Genomic DNA, 10,712 nt, shown 5'->3' with positions numbered 1-10,712 from the left:
GGTAGAACTCTGCAGGGAAGCCGTCTGGGCCAGGGCTTTTTGTTTTTGGGAGTTTTTTGATTACCGTTTCAATCTCTTTTTTTTTTTATTGAAGTTTTTTGATTACCGTTTCAATCTCTTTTTTTGTTATGGGTCTATTTAGTTGTTCTACTTCTGAATGTGTTAATTTAGGTAGGTAGTGTTTTTCCAGGAATTCATCCATTTCTTCGAGGTTTGCAAATTTCTTAGAGTACAGTTTTTCATAATAATCTGATATGATTCTTTTAATTTCAGTTGCTTCTGTTGTGATGTGATCCTTCTCGTTTCTTATTCGGGTTATTTGTTTCCTTTCCTGTATTTCTTTAGTCAGTCTAGCCAATGGTTTATCAATTTTGTTAATTTTTTCAAAGAACCAGCTTTTGGCTTTAATTCTTTGAATTGTTTTTCTGTTCTCTAATTCATTTAGTTCAGCTCTAATTTTTATTATTTGTTTTCTTCTGGTGCTTGATGGATTCTTTTGTTGCTCACTTTCTATTTGTTCAAGTTGTAGGGACAGTTCTCTGATTTTGGCTCTTTCTTCTTTTTGTATGTGAGCATTTCTTGATATAAATTGGCCTCTGAGCACTGCTTTTGCTGTGTCCCAGAGGTTTTGATAGAAGTATTTTCATTCTCGTTGCTTTCTATGAATTTCCTTATTCCCTCCTTGATGTCTTCTATCACCCAGTCTTTTTTCAGGAGGGTATTGTTCATTTTCCAAGTATTTGATTTCTTTTCCCAGTTTTTCTGTTATTGATTTCTAGTTTTATTGCCTTGTGGTCTGAGAAGATGCTTTGTAATATTTCGATGTTTTGGACTCTGCAAACGTTTGTTTTATGACCTAATATGTGGTCTATTCTAGAGAATGTTCCATGTGCGCCAGAAAAAAAAGTATACTTTGCAGCAGTTGGGTGGAGAGTTCTGTATAAGTCAATGAGGTCAAGTTGGTTGATTGTTGTAATTAGGTGTTCCGTGTCTCTATTGAGCTTCTTACTGGATGTCCTGTCCTTCTCCGAAAGTGGTGTGTTGAAGTCTCCTACTATAATTGTGGAGGTGTCTATCTCAGTTTCCAGTTCTGTTAAAATTTGATCTATGTATCTTGCAGCCCTGTCATTGGGTACATAAATATTTAATATGGTTATGTCTTCCTGGTCAATTGTCCCTTTTATCATTATGTAGTGTCCTTCTTTATCCTTTGTGGTGAATTTAAGTCTAAAGTCTATTTTGTCAGAAATTAATATTGCTACTCCTCTTCTTTTTTGCTTGTTGTTTGCTTGATATATTTTTTTCCATCCTTTGAGTTTTAGTTTGTTTGTGTCTCTAAGTCTAAGGTGTGTCTCTTGTAGGCAGCATATAGATGGATCGTGTTTCTTTATCCAGTCCGAGACTCTCTGTCTCTTTATTGGTGCATTTAGTCCATTTACATTCAGCGTAATTATAGATAAATAAGTGTTTAGTGTTGTCATTTTGATGCCTTTTTATGTGTGTTGTTGACAATTTCATTCTTCCACATACTTTTTTGTGCTGAGACGTTTTTCTTAGTAAATTGTGAGATCCTCATTTTCGTAGTGTTTGACTTTATGTTTGTTGAGTCGTTACTTTTTTCTTGGCTTTTATCTTGAGTTATGGAGTTGTTATACCTCTTTGTGGTTACCTTAATATTTACCCGTATTTTTCTAAGTAAAAACCTAACTTGTATTGTTCCATATCGCCTTGTATCACTCTCCATATGGCAGTTCTATGCCACCTGTATTTAGTCCCTCTTTTTGATTATTGTGATCTTTTACATTTTGACTTCAGTGATTCCCTGTTATGAGCATTTTTTTTTTAATTAATCTTAATTTGTTTTTGTGATTTCCCTATTTGAGTTGATATCAGGATGTTCTGTTTTGTGACCTCGTGTTGTGCTGGTATCTGATATTATTGGTTTTCTGACCAAACAATATCCTTTAGTATTTCTTGTAGCTTTGGTTTGGTTTTTGCAAATTCTCTAAACTTGTGTTTATCTGTAAATATCTTAATTTCGCCTTCATATTTCAGAGAGAGTTTGGCTGGATATATGATCCTTGGCTGGCAGTTTTTGTCCTTCAGTGCTCTGTATATGTCGTCCCATTCCCTTCTTGCCTGCATGGTTTCTGCTGAGTAGTCTGAACTTATTCTTATTGATTCTCCCTTGAAGGTGACCTTTCTTTTCTCCCTGGCTGCTTTTAAATTTTTCTGTTTATGTTTGGTTTTGGCGAGTTTGATGATAATATGTCTTGGTGTTTTCCTTTTTGGATCAGTCTTAAATGGGGTTCGATGAGCATCTTGGATAGATATCCTTTCGTCTTTCATGAAGTCAGGGAAGTTTTCTGTCAGCAGATCTTCAACTATTTTCTCTGTGTTTTCTGTCCTCCCTCCCTGTTCTGGGACTCCAATCACACACAAGTTATCCTTCTTTATAGAGTCCCACATGATTCTTAGGGTTTCTTCATTTTTTTTAATTCTTTTACCTGTTTTTTTTTTTCCAGCTATGTTGGTGTTAATTCCCTGGTCCTCCAGATGTCCCAGTCTGCATTCTAATTGCTCGAGTCTGCTCCTCTGACTTCCTAGTGTGTTGTCTAATTCTGTAATTTTATTGTTAATCTTTTGGATTTCTACATGCTGTCTCTCTAAGGATTCTTGCAACTTGTGAATTTTTCCACTATGTTCTTGAATAAATGTCTTTCTTTACTCTCTGGTTCTTTTTAAGATTTTTTATTGTATTCATGTACTGAAGTTTCACTACATTATATCTTGATTCAGATTTATTTTTACTTTACCCTCTTGGGATATCTTTGCCTTCCCTAATCTAAGGATTTATATGTTTCATTGTTTTTAGTCACTAGTTCCCCAAATGTTTTTTCCTATATTTTTGAAGGGATAGAATTCCTCCACGTTTTGTGAATATATGTACATCATATTTACAATCACGTTTTTAAAATGGTTTTGCCCACGAGGTAGCTAATATTTTCCTAAATTAAAGAAGTGGGGAAAACAGCACAATACAGAAGTAAGGAATGCCACATCAGATCAGTTATTTGATGCCATGTCTTATGACTGCCAATGTAACATATTGTTTTTTATCCATGTCTCCCTGTTTATGTGCTAGTATCCTGTCCTGTGAACTCATTTCAAGGGCTGTGTGCCTGACCCGGAAGCAGCTTTAAGCATTTTCCCCAGGTCTAAATAGAAGAGGATGTTTTTTCTTCTGTAAAAATAAATCCAAATAGGTTTTTTTTTTTGTCCCTTTTATTTTTATTTTATCCATTGAAAGAAAAATAAATATTTATTTGTAGTCTATTTACAAAACTTTTAACCTGTCTTTATTTTTAATTTTCCCCCATAATTTTGTGATATGGGCACTAGCATTTATTACATTATACACAAAAAGAAAGGACAAGGAGAAAAAAATCTGATGATAGTTTCAGAGAAGAAACAAAAGTGGGAGAAACAAGCCTTAAATCTGGACCATGACCATACATGGGAGGTAAAACTTTTATTCACCACCTTCACTGGGTGACACCTAAAATATTTCAGGATTTGTGTCAGGATTAAATTGTAGTTTATACTTCACACAACCTCTTAAGGTTGATATCACCACTGACATTTTATAGATGATAAAATTGATATGAGGGATTTTAAGTAGTTTTCCCTAAATGTCCAGCTAAATTATGTATATATATAAAACCTTTTAAAATACATACCCTGTAAACCAAACCCATTACCATAGAGTTGATTCCAACTCACAGCTACCCTATATTATCTCTCAACTATTTGGAACTGGTGAATCTAAAGGGTGGTACACTTTTTAATGACATAGAACAGAAAGAGAGAGAGAAAGGAAAGAAGTAAAGGAAGGGAGGGAGGGAGGAAGAGAAAGAGAGAGGGAGGAAGGAAGGAAGGTAGGAAGAAAGAAACGAAAGTTATTAAAATAGAAATTCTCTGTATATAGTACAGGATCAAAAATATATATAAAAGAATTTTTATTCCCAGATGAAATTGTTTTAGTGTTAAAAATTTATTCATTTTAACAAATTCTTGTGTTTATATTTCATCATATGTCCTGGCTCTAACATATTCTCATTCAACAGTGAGTTATTCTAAAACAACCAAAATCTAATGAATGATAGAAGGAGAATGCGTATATTTACTTAAGAGTCTTAACTAAATATACGCATTCTTCTCTTTAAGTATAACTTCTCCGTAAAACAGCCTTTCAGGAAAAGAGATTGAAAAGAGGTCAGCATTGCTCTCCTTTGAGTGCTTACACCCGAAATTTACTAAGAAAATCACCCTCATAGAAAATTTCTTTCAATGACGTCACACATTTATTATGACGTTTCAGGGGAATGAGGTCATTTCTAAGTTCCAAAGGAACAAATTCATTGGAATTCAATGCATGTGGAATTAAAGAAAAATAACTTCTTAAAAAATGGGGGGGGCGGAGCCAAGATGGCGGACTAGGCAGACGTTACCTCGGATCCCTCTTACAACAAAGACACGGAAAAACAAGTGAATCGATCACATACATAACAATCTACGAACCCTGAACAACAAACACAGATTTAGAGACGGAGAAGGAACTAATACAGGGAAGCAGCGATAGTTTCCAGAGCCTGGAGCCAGCGTACCAGTCAGGTACGGCACAAGCACAGAGACCTGCTCCACCCCCCTGAACTAACCCCGGGAGGGGGACCAGCCGGATCCACGGGCGGCGTGGGACACAGCCGGTAGGAGAAGTCCCCGGGAGGCAGTGACCGATCTTGGAGCAGAAAGAGCAGCATCCGAGCCGGGGAACCGTCCCGCAGGGATTTGGACTGCTCGCAGGTACGCCATAAACACGGAGAGTTGCTCCACCCCCTGAACTAACCCCGGGAAGGGGACCAGCCGGGTCGCGCGGGCGGCATGGGACGCAGCCGGTAGGAGAAGTCCCCGGGAGGCAGCGACTGGTATTGGAGTGGGGAGAACAGCGTTCCAGCCGGGACACTTGGTTGCGGCACAAGCACGGGGAGCTACTCCACCCATCTGAACTAACCCCGGGAGGGGGCCCACCTGGTTCACGGGGGCGGCACGGCCACGCGGCTGGAGGGACGAGAAGTCCCCGGGAGGCAGCGACTGATTTTGGAGTTGAGAGTGCACCGTCCCAGTAGGGGAGCCTTGATGCTGGGCGTGGGGCTGGAAGCGGAGGATCTGACTGTGACTCCAGCGGGCCAGACCCCCTGGGGGCAATCTCCACACAGCCAGCACACATAGGCGACGCGCCCGCGGGAATCTCAGATATAACAGTCATTCCAAGCAAGACAAGCAACTCTGGCTATATTCTGAGGTGCTACTCTCCTATCTCTCTGTTCCCTCCCCCACCCTCCCCAGGCGGCTTCATTAACATCTGAATAGCCTGAGCCAGAGGGAGAACTCTGATAGGGACCTGACTGCAGTTTTTTTTTAGCGGATTTTCTGGAAAAACTAGTTTCCCAGTGATGGCTCGGAGACAACAATCCATATCAAACCACTTAAAGAAGCAGACCATGACAGCTTCTCCAACCCCCCAAACAAAAGAATCAAAATCTTTCCCAAATGAAGATACAATTTTGGAATTATCAGATACAGAATATAAAAAACTAATTTACAGAATGCTTAATGATACCACAAATGAAATTAGGATATCTGCAGAAAAAGCCAAGGAACACACTGATAAAACTGTTGAAGAACTCAAAAAGATTATTCAAGAACATACTGGAAAAATTAATAAGTTGCAAGAATCCATAGAGAGACAACATGTAGAAATCCAAAAGATTAACAATAAAATAACAGAATTAGACAACACACTAGGAAGTCAGAGGAGCAGACTCGAGCAATTAGAATGCAGACTGGGACATCTGGAGGACCAGGGAATCAACACCAACATAGCTGAAAAAAAATCAGATAAAAGAATTAAAAAAAATGAAGAAACCCTAAGAATTATGTGGGACTCTATCAAGAAGGATAACCTGCGGATGATTGGAGTCCCAGAACAGGGAGGGGGGACAGAAAACACAGAGAAAATAGTTGAAGAACTTCTGACAGAAAACTTCCCTGACATCATGAAAGACGAAAGGATATCTATCCAAGATGCTCATCGAACCCCATTTAAGATTGATCCAAAAAGAAAAACACCAAGACATATTATCATCAAACTCACCAAAACCAAAGATAAACAGAAAATTTTAAAAGCAGCCAGGGAGAAAAGAAAGGTTTCCTTCAAGGGAGAATCAATAAGAATATGTTCAGACTACTCAGCAGAAACCATGCAGGCAAGAAGGGAATGGGACGACATATACAGAGCACTGAAGGAGAAAAACTGCCAGCCAAGGATCATATATCCAGCCAAACTCTCTCTGAAATATGAAGGCGAAATTAAGATATTTACAGACAAACACAAGTTTAGAGAATTTGCAAAAACCAAACCAAAGCTACAAGAAATACTAAAGGATATTGTTTGGTCACAGAACCAATAATATCAGATATCAGCACAACACAAGGTCACAAAACAGCACGTCCTGATATCAACTCAAATAGGGAAATCACAAAAACAAACAAATTAAGATTAATTAAAAAAAAAAAAAACACATAACAGGGAATCACGGAAGTCAATAGGTAAAAGATCACAATAATCAAAAAGAGGGACTAAATACAGGAGGCATTGAACTGCCATATGGAGAGTGATACAAGGCGATATAGAACAATACAAGTTAGGTTTTTACTTAGAAAAATAGGGGTATATAATGAGGTAACCACAAAAAGGCATAACAACTCTATAACTCAAGACAAAAACCAAGAAAAACGTAACGACTCAACTAACATAAAGTCAAACACTATGAAAATGAGGATCTCACAATTTACTAAGAAAAACGCCTCAGCACAAAAAAGTGTGTGGAAAAATGAAATTGTCAACAACACACATAAAAAGGCATCAAAATGACAGCACTAAAAACTTATTTATCTATAATTACCCTGAATGTAAATGGACTAAATGCACCAATAAAGAGACAGAGAGTCACAGACTGGATAAAGAAACACGATCCATCTATATGCTGCCTACAAGAGACACACCTTAGACTTAGAGACACAAACAAACTAAAACTCAAAGGATGGAAAAAAGTATATCAAGCAAACAATAAGCAAAAAAGAAGAGGAGTAGCAATATTAATTTCTGACAAAATAGACTTTAGACTTAAATCCACCACAAAGGATAAAGAAGGACACTATATAATGATAAAAGGGACAATTGATCAGGAAGACATAACCATATTAAATATTTACGCACCCAATGACAGGGCTGCAAGATACATAAATCAAATTTTAACAGAACTGAAAAGCGAGATAGATACCTCCACAATTATAGTAGGAGACTTCAACACACCCCTTTCGGAGAAGGACAGGACATCCAGTAAGAAGCTCAACAGAGACACGGAAGATCTAATTACAACAATCAACCAACTTGACCTCATTGACTTATACAGAACTCTCCACCCAACTGCTGCAAAATATACTTTTTTTTCCAGCGCACATGGAACATTCTCTAGAATAGACCACATATTAGGTCATAAAACAAACGTTTGCAGAGTCCAAAACATCGAAATATTACAAAGCATCTTCTCAGACCACAAGGCAATAAAACTAGAGATCAATAACAGAAAAACTAGGGAAAAGAAATCAAATATTTGGAAAATGAACAATACCCTCCTGAAAAAAGACTGGGTTATAGAAGACATCAAGGAGGGAATAAGGAAATTCATAGAAAGCAACGAGAATGAAAATACTTCCTATCAAAACCTCTGGGACACAGCAAAAGCAGTGCTCAGAGGCCAATTTATATCAATAAATGCACACATACAAAAAGAAGAAAGAGCCAAAATCAGAGAACTGTCCCTACAACTTGAACAAATAGAAAGTGAGCAACAAAAGAATCCATCAGGCACCAGAAGAAAACAAATAATAAAAATTAGAGCTGAACTAAATGAATTAGAGAACAGAAAAACAATCGAAAGAATTAACAAAGCCAAAAGCTGGTTCTTTGAAAAAATTAACAAAATTGATAAACCATTGGCTAGACTGACTAAAGAAATACAGGAAAGGAAACAAATAACCCGAATAAGAAATGAGAAGGACCACATCACAACAGAACCAAATGAAATTAAAAGAATCATTTCAGATTATTATGAAAAATTGTACTCTAACAAATTTGAAAACCTCGAAGAAATGGATGAATTCCTGGAAAAACACTACCTACCTAAACTAACACATTCAGAAGTAGAACAACTAAATAGACCCATAACAAAAAAAGAGATTGAAACGGTAATCAAAAAACTCCCAACAAAAAAGAGTTCTGGCCCGGACGGCTTCACTGCAGAGTTCTACCAAATTTTCAGAGAAGAGTTAACACCACTACTACTAAAGGTATTCCAAAGCATAGAAAATGACGGAATACTACCCAACTCATTCTATGAAGCCACCATCTCCCTGATACCAAAACCAGGTAAAGACATTACAAAAAAAGAAAATTATAGACCTATATCCCTCATGAACATTGATGCAAAAATCCTCAACAAAATTCTAGCCAATAGAATCCAACAACACATCAAAAAAATAATTCACCCTGATCAAGTGGGATTTATACCAGGTATGCAAGGCTGGTTTAATATCAGAAAAACCATTAATGTAATCCATCACATAAATAAAACAAAAGACAAAAACCACATGATCTTATCAATTGATGCAGAAAAGGCATTTGACAAAGTCCAACACCCATTCATGATAAAAACTCTTACCAAAATAGGAATTGAAGGAAAATTCCTCAACATAATAAAGGGCATCTATGCAAAGCCAACAGCCAATATCACTCTAAATGGAGAGAACCTGAAAGCATTTCCCTTGAGAACGGGAACCAGACAAGGATGCCCTTTATCACCGCTCTTATTCAACATCGTGTTGGAAGTCTTAGCCAGGGCAATCAGGCTAGACAAAGAAATAAAAGGTATCCGGATTGGCAAGGAAGAAGTAAAGTTATCACTATTTGCAGATGACATGATTATATACACAGAAAACCCTAAGGAATCCTCCAGAAAACTACTGAAACTAATAGAAGAGTTTGGCAGAGTCTCAGGTTATAAAATAAACATACAAAAATCACTTGGATTCCTCTACGTCAACAAAAAGAACACCGAAGAGGAATTAACCAAATCAATACCATTCACAGTAGCCCCCAAGAAGATAAGATACTTAGGAATAAATCTTACCAAGGATGTAAAAGACCTATACAAAGAAAACTACAAAGCTCTACTACAAGAAATTCAAAAGGACATACTTAAGTGGAAAAACATACCTTGCTCATGGATAGGAAGACTTAACATAGTAAAAATGTCTATTCTACCAAAAGCCATCTATACATTTAACGCACTTCCGATCCAAATTCCAATGTCATATTTTAAGGGGATAGAGAAACAAATCACCAATTTCATATGGAAGGGAAAGAAGCCCCGGATAAGCAAAGCACTACTGAAAAAGAAGAAGAAAGTGGGAGGCCTCACCTTACCTGACTTCAGAACCTATTATACAGCCACAGTAGTCAAAACAGCCTGGTATTGGTACAACAACAGACACATAGACCAATGGAACAGAATTGAGAACCCAGACATAGATCCATCCACGTATGAGCAGCTGATATTTGACAAAGGACCAGTGTCAATTAACTGGGGAAAAGACAGCCTTTTTAACAAATGGTGCTGGCATAACTGGATATCCATTTGCAAAAAAATGAAACAGGACCCATACCTCACACCATGCACAAAAACTAACTCCAAGTGGATCAAAGACCTAAACATAAAGACTAAAACGATAAAGATCATGGAAGAAAAAATTGGGACAACCCTAGGAGCCCTAATACAAGGTATAAACAGAATACAAAACATTACCAAAAATGATGAAGAGAAACCCGATAACTGGGAGCTCCTAAAAATCAAACACCTATGCTCATCTAAAGACTTCACCAAAAGAGTAAAAAGACCACCTACAGATTGGGAAAGAATTTTCAGCTATGACATCTCCGACCAGCGCCTGATCTCTAAAATCTACATGATTCTGTCAAAACTCAATCACAAAAAGACAAACAACCCAATCAAGAAGTGGGCAAAGGATATGAACACACATTTCTCTAAAGAAGATATTCAGGCAGCCAACAGATACATGAGAAAATGCTCTCGATCATTAGCCATTAGAGAAATGCAAATTAAAACTACGATGAGATTCCATCTCACACCAGCAAGGCTGGCATTAATCCAAAAAACACAAAATAATAAATGTTGGAGAGGCTGCGGAGAGATTGGAACTCTCATACACTGCTGGTGGGAATGTAAAATGGTACAACCACTTTGGAAATCTATCTGGCGTTATCTTAAACAGTTAGAAATAGAACTACCATACAAGCCAGAAATCCCACTCCTAGGAATATACCCTAGAGATACAAGAGCCTTCATACAAACAGATATATGCACACCCATGTTTATTGCAGCTCTGTTTACAATAGCAAAAAGTTGGAAGCAACCAAGGTGTCCATCAACGGATGAATGGGTAAATAAATTGTGGTATATTCACACAATGGAATACTACGCATCGATAAAGAACAGTGACGAATCTCTGAA

The sequence above is a fragment of the Loxodonta africana genome, unplaced genomic scaffold, assembly GCF_030014295.1.
Source record: "Loxodonta africana isolate mLoxAfr1 unplaced genomic scaffold, mLoxAfr1.hap2 scaffold_92, whole genome shotgun sequence".
Lineage (NCBI taxonomy): Eukaryota > Metazoa > Chordata > Mammalia > Proboscidea > Elephantidae > Loxodonta > Loxodonta africana.
Note: the sequence above shows the minus strand (reverse complement) of the source record.